This window comes from Hakea prostrata, chromosome 5, assembly GCF_041222555.1.
Source record: "Hakea prostrata isolate BN-2017 chromosome 5, UWA_Hpros_2, whole genome shotgun sequence".
Lineage (NCBI taxonomy): Eukaryota > Viridiplantae > Streptophyta > Magnoliopsida > Proteales > Proteaceae > Hakea > Hakea prostrata.
In genome coordinates, this window is record NC_142604.1 from 37,680,754 (window position 1) to 37,687,919 (window position 7,166).

Below are 7,166 nucleotides of genomic sequence, written 5' to 3' on the forward strand. Positions count from 1 at the left end.
AGCACATGGCAATGATCCTTGAGAGCGATTACTTAAAGCACTAGCCAGCTGTCCAACTTGATTCTCCAAATTTCTCAATGAAGATGCTTGATTTTGAATCATTGCATCATTCCTTGCCATATACTCCTTCAATAAAAGCTCTATTGATGAAGAGGGTTCCATAGGTTGAATGTTCACTTGCTATTGAGCACTTGGAAGCGGATGAGGTCGAGGCAGGATGGAAGATGGGCTTGCATTCTGTCCTTGAGCATTCCAAGAGTAGTTAGGGTGCTGCCTCCAACCAAGATTATAGGTGTTGGCATATGGGTTATTGGCATTGCTGAAATTACCATCATAGTAAGCTAATTCTGGGTTAGATGGACAGCTATCAAAGACATGCTCCCCACCACAATATGTACATGAGATTGCTGTATGTTGTTGAGTTTGTACAGCTGTAGGCAAGTTTACGGATTTTAACACACTAGTTAGGGATGACACTTGTGAAGTTAAAGTTGTCACCGCATCTAACTCATAAATCCCCGCCACTCTCTTATTTGCAGCACCTCTCTCACTGGCCATTGGTAGTTGTTGTTGGCCATTCTCTCCAAGATCTCATAAGCTTCATTGTAAGACTTTGCCAATATAGCCCCATTTGCTGATGCATCCACTATGGATCGAGTTTGTCCACTTAAACCATAGTAGAAAGTCTCCATTTGAATCCAATGAGGAATACCATGGTGAGGACATTTACGCAAGAGCTCCTTAAATCTTTCCCATGCCTCATACAAAGATTCACCATCCAACTTTTGAAAACTAGTGATATCATTTCTGAACTTGGCATTCTTTGATGCAGGAAAGTACTTCATCAAGAACTTCTCTACTAAATCACTCCATGTGGCTACTGATTGTGGAGGTAAGAAGTTCAACCATGCTCTTGCTTTATCCCGCAATGAGTAAGGGAATAGCTTCAATCTCAAAGCTTCTTCAGTTGCTCCCGGTATCTTGAAAGAGTCACTTACTTCCATGAAGAGTCTAAGATGGAGATGAGGATCTTCTGTTGGCATCCCACTGAATTGTCCTATAGTCTGAAGCATTTGGAACATCACAGGCTTAAGCTCAAAATGTAATGCATGAATTTCTGGCCTTACTATACTTGGATTCAGCTCATGCAACCTTGGGACAGCATATCCTCTAATGGCCCTATCTCTATCATCACCCTCAGCTGCCATATTATTCTCATTATTATTCAACCCATATCTCATTGCTTCAGCCATTGTTTGACCTGCTGCTAAACCTCTCTGCTCCCTTCTTCTAGCTCGAAATGTCATTTCGATTTCAAGGTCAAAGGGTATCAACTCTTGATCAGGCAGCAGACTCATACAAGGGTAAAAGCACCTGAGAATAAAAGGAAACTAATATCAAAGTAAAGAAATTTCAGTAGATAACTAAAACTTACTTCTACACTAATTATCAAAGACAAAATTCCCCGGCAACGGCGCCAAAAACTTGTTGCTTGTATCTCAAGATATCACGCAAGTATACGTATCGCAATCAAGTAATAAATGATAAGTAAAGTATCGATCCCACGGAGAATTATATCCTTAACTTTCAATGTAAAAATAAAATTGATTTAAATGAAATTAACAAGGTTGATTGGTGTTTGTCTAACTAATTAACCAAATGACAGGTAAAGAAAACTAAGGAACTAAAATGTAGATGTGACCAATGGAAGAAACTTAATGAGTGACAAGTGTGTTAGGAATCAAGTTTCTCTTCCCCTGAATTTTAAAACACAAATACTAAAGCAATACTACAACCCCAAGATAAATCAAGAACTTGGAATGAATGGCAATATGGTATTTTCCAATACACATAAGCTAGCATCCTAAATCAACATCAGCATATTCCTATGAAGAATTGAATTAAGAATGCAATTTAAACCCAATCCAATCAATGGTAATGTGAGGTAATTGGGTATTCCTACCCAACCTACTAATTAACACAACCTAATTAAAGACGATGCTAACTCACACAATTCAACAAACACCTAGACTTCATTAATTTTCCAATTAATGAAATCATAACATTCATTCAAGAAAGATCATTCAAGAACTGAAATTAATCAATATAACATGCTGAATTCATTAACAATAAAGTGGATTGCAATAAAACTAAAGAACACATGATTAATTACATATCAAAATTCAGGTTTAGGTACTACTATCATCCCAACACAGCTAAGATTTAGCCCATAACAGAATTCAAATGCATAAAACCAAGTATAGTTGACATGAGACTAGAAAATAAGAAGATAGAGTTATAAAAACAAGAATAAACTAAGGCTTCAATGCTTCCACATGAGCTCCAGCTTTCTTCTTCAGCAAATCAACAACTCCAGCAGCTCCTTGCTTCCACAAGAGCTCCAGCATTCGTTCTCTACCTCCTTCCTCTCAGCCAAGTCTCTCATCCACCACCTTGGTCGAATGTCCCTCCTCTCTCCTCCTTGCCTCTCTTCTCTTTCTTCCATAAAATGTCTTCAATCATTAGGTTAGATTCTGGCCATAGGATTAGAACTTTCCTCCTGAGATCAAGGGCTGAAAACCATCATGTATTTACAAGAGTTTAGTCCACTTAAGTTAGCCCTTTTTGGTCAATTCCATTTGAATTGAATCTGAGAATATTCTGCTCCGTTGTTGTAGCAATGCAGCAACAACTCTACAACAAAGTTAGAGGACATGTTCTTCTATTATGAATCTTCACCTACATGTTCAAGAGAAAGAGAAACAGTCAAATTCATCCATAAAAAGAAGGGAAATTCATGCAATGTGACAAAAAATGAACTAAACAAAATGCAACATGTTAAGACTAAGTAAGACAACACCTAATGAATACTATCACTAAAACAAAGACAAAATACTCCTAAATCAAGCCATCTCAAGTATAAAAGTTATAAATCTTAACTCTTTTCCTAGGGGTTTTCTTGGCCGGGTGGACATCTTTCTCCTATTGGTTGCGCGGGTTTTTTTTCCCCAAAAAAAATATCCCGAAAATTTCTATTTTTAAAAAAAAAAATAGCCAAATCGCATAACCTAAAGCTCTAATACAAGTTTTGGGGTTGAGGGGACCAATCCACACAATAAAAAAAAAAATAAGGAAAAAAAGGGGGGGGTTTTTCTGTGGTTTTCCTCTTTGTGTGGCGGTCTTTTCTTCTTTTTTTTTTTTTTTTTTTTTTTTTAAAAAAAAACTTTTCCATTATATTTTTAAAAAAATATATATATATATATATATATATATATATATATATATATATAAATTTTTTCCTTTTTTTTTTTTTTTTGTTTTTTTTGGGTTGTGTGTGCCTTTGTGGGGTTGGGTTTTGTTTTGTTTTATTATATTGTATTGATGCGGTCCTCAACACATTGGGTGGTGCATTGCCATTCGGTTTGAGATTAATTAAGCCGGTCCATTATGGAAGTGGATTAGGGTTTTGGAATATTTTATAAATATTTATAATAAAATTCACCCAACCACTCAAGTCTTTTGTTTTCCTTTCTCTCCATAAGAAAGAGGGATGGTAGAGAAGACGAGGAGATTGGATAAGGCATCATCACTCTATTACAAGGCTGAGATTGATCCTCTTCAACAACGTTGGTGTAAAGTATGTACAATTTATCTTTGAATATTATATTATAATATAGTTTTGTATGGGTTAAAGTTTTGAGAAAAATCTATAGATCCTAACAATTAACATCAGAACCATACCATACAAATCTATAATAATTAAATATATGATTATTTTCTATAAACTATATGTTTTTCATTTTAGTCATTAATTTTTATGGATTAAATTATACAGTTTTGCATTCAAAAGAAAATCAAATTTATGAGGAAATTATCTAAGTTTACTTGAATGCTACAAGTTTGGCAACTCAACTGATAATTATGTGTTTAAATCCGAGATCTCGTCACATGAAAGGGGTATCTAATGTCAAATTAGTTTAAGCTTCAGTTTGCCATGTTGTGGTGGTATTTATCATGTTGTCCAATTAGACTAAAACATATATGTTAGTAATGCACTATGGTATCAATACTTGGTAAAGGATGTGAGAGTCTTACTCATTTAGGCTTTGCTGATGATATTATTTTCATTGGCCAAGCAACAACAAAGGAAGCAAGAATATTTTAGGACTTGATACAAGATTATTGCAAAAGATCTGGACAACAGCGTGATGTCAACAAAACTCAAGCTCATGGTCCCAACACATCCAGTAGCTTGAAAAGAATCCTCTCCACCCAATTCCATATTACACCAACAACAAAAATGGATATCTACCTGGAATCCCTTTCCTTAGCGGCAAGCTGAAAAAGAAGCATTGTGACACACTCATTCAATGGGTGAATACTCGTTTGAAAAGCTGGAAAGCAAAGTTGCTTAGCATTGCAGGGAAAACTATACTGATACAATCTTATCTTCAGCCATGCAGTCACATTTCATGTCGTGCTTCAAATTACCCAAGTCTACCTTAGAAGAGTTCGAAAGAGCACACAAGAATTTCTATGATCAGCTGGAATATTATTTGTCAGTCAAAGAGAGTAGTAGGTTTGAACATAAAAAAAATTGGAAGTTATGAACTTGGCACTTCTATCTTGGAAGTTAAGGGAACTCATCAAGCCCACTATCATTTTGGGGAAATTTGATTAAACAAAAGTACTTCAAAGATGTTCATTATCTACAAGCAAAAGCTTCACAAACTCTGTCTTCAGCATTGAAATCCATCATCATATCAAGGGGTTTTATGAAGCCAAGACTTCTTCACATCATAGGAGATGGAGAAGCAACTAATCCATGGATAGATAGGTGGATCCCAGGTAGAGATCACCTTTGAGCTTCCTTCTAGTTTCACCTAATGCTCCTAGACATGCATCATGCTTCATAACAAGATCAGCAAACTTGGAATTGAACTCTAATAAGGGAATGGTAGCTACTTGAATTTGAAGATGCATTCATGCAAATTCAGATTCCCTTACTGCCAAAAAGTGATGAAATCATCTGGGCCCCCACAACATCTGGACAATTTCGATGGCATCAGTTTATAGATTGGGAATAGGAGAAACTCCAACTGCAGCAAATAGCTTTTGGATGAAGCTACGACATTTAAATCTTGCCCCTAAATAATCTTGTTCATTTGGAAAATTCTGCATCCCACAACATCTAGAGAATTTTGATGGCATCAGTTTATAGATTGGGAATAGGAGAAACTCCAACTGCAACAAATACCTTTTGGATGAAGCCATGACATTTAAATCTTGCCCCTAAATAATCTTGTTCATTTGGAAAATTCTGCATTATAGAGTGTTGTCTCAAGACTTATATAAGAGCAGGGGCTGTAATGTGTCAATGGTATGCTCCTTTTGTGGTTTTCAAAACAATGACAATCAAGACATCTTCCTATAATGTTTTTTAAGTAAACAGGTTTGGGGACATTTGAATCTCACATGGGAATATCATAAAAGCTTGAAGGAGCAAGTGATATAACTCATTACACAGAAGGCCAACAACAGAGAGGAAAGGAAATCTTTGCATCTGTAATAACCCTCGTAATCCTAACCCAGAACCCGAATTGCAGGTTCGAATACCCAAACGTCTAGTTAGAAGAAGTTGTGGTCCATCTGTATTGAAGCCCATGTTTCGGCCCCAAAACCCATGGATTTAGATGAAGCTGGGGAAGAACCTGCCTTAATTGGAGCCGAAAGAAGATCTATCCAGAACTTGGATGGATTGCGCAGGCCAATTTCTAGTATGAGCAAATCAAGTTTGGATGTTGCTAAAGAACAAGGTAAGAGCCTCCTACATGTTGTTTAAGCTTGCAGCAGTGCTAGGGATCAATTGGTAGAGCAAAACACCCAAGTACTAAAAAGTACTAGGGGGCGGTTGCTTAAGGTGGTTGATTGGAAATTTTGAAAAAAAAGAAGTCTTATTTTCCCTCCAACAGCTTATTTAAGGCCTCTAAAACCTAACTTTGCATTATTGTGATGCTCTAGACTATTGTGGACTGCTACAACATCAGAAAGCACGTGGAGAAGAAGAAGACCTAGATTCGCAGAGAGTTTCCTAGAGATTTGGTTGACCGTTGAACTCTAGAGAATGTTAGTTAAACTACTCTCTTATTCTAATAATTTCTTCACCTTAGAGAGTAGTTTTTCTTTTGAATCTTTGCTGGAAACTAATTCGAGATGAAGAATTATTATTTCTATCATTTCCGATCAGATCGCCAAGAGAATAGATCTTATGTCTACTTTAATGGTGGTTACACTCTGAAGGAGATTTCTATTTCCATATTTATATTAGGTTTTGTTTTCCGTTTTCTCATTGTTGAAGAGGCTTCTATAGTGCTCAAAGAACATGATTTAGACTTGAGATCATCCCAAAACCCGTCAAAGATGGATGATCAAAAGTTTGAATTTAGACTTGGAAAATTGCCAGAAAGGCTAGCGGTTGCTTAAGCCGGTCAATTGAACTGACCGATTGCCTTAAGCGACCTGGTTGGGTTCAGAAACTGTTTTGAGGTTGTTTCTGCTTAGTTTGAATCCTAAACTCTAATGTAACTTTATAAACATAATTTAGGGGTTTTCTGAGATCTAATGAAGTACTTGGTTGTGAGGACTTAGCACGTTTATCCGTATTTTTCCACTAAGTCAAGTAATGCCACAATTACATATATAACTGGATTGTATGACTTGTAGATTTGTTATAATTCTAAGCATATCAATGACTCTATAACTTCTTGTAATTGTTGATATGCTTGTCTACTTGTTAATTTTGAATCATGAATGATGCTCATTATGTTTTACTCATTTTCATGTTGTGGAATGATGTTGTTTGGTGTGACTATGACTTGGGGAATACTTGACCTAGTATTCTTAGCTAGGGACCTTAGGGGTCGTGGTATGGGACATTGTCTCTAGTATTCCCAACACTATTCATAGTTGCTGCCCTTCGTGATTATGATTTTTGTATGCATGGTTAGGTTACCCATACATGCTACTACCCTTTTAGTAGGGGTATTGAAGCCGAGTGACCCGTGAGGGCTCTGACTGGGTCTTGTGGGCATCCAAAACAAGGCTTGGGTGTCATGAGGAGACACAGGCCCACTGTTATTAGGTAATGGTGGGGTTGCATATGTTAG

General features: G+C 36.6%; 1 non-coding gene across 1 annotated transcript; it reads left to right on the forward strand.

Annotated features, from left to right (window-relative positions):
• The first annotated feature begins 708 nt into the window (after positions 1-708).
• Positions 709-815, forward strand: LOC149015907 (small nucleolar RNA R71). Its single transcript, XR_016173745.1, has one exon. It is a non-coding gene; the product is annotated as a small nucleolar RNA R71 (small nucleolar RNA).
• The last annotated feature ends 6,351 nt before the right edge of the window (positions 816-7,166 follow it).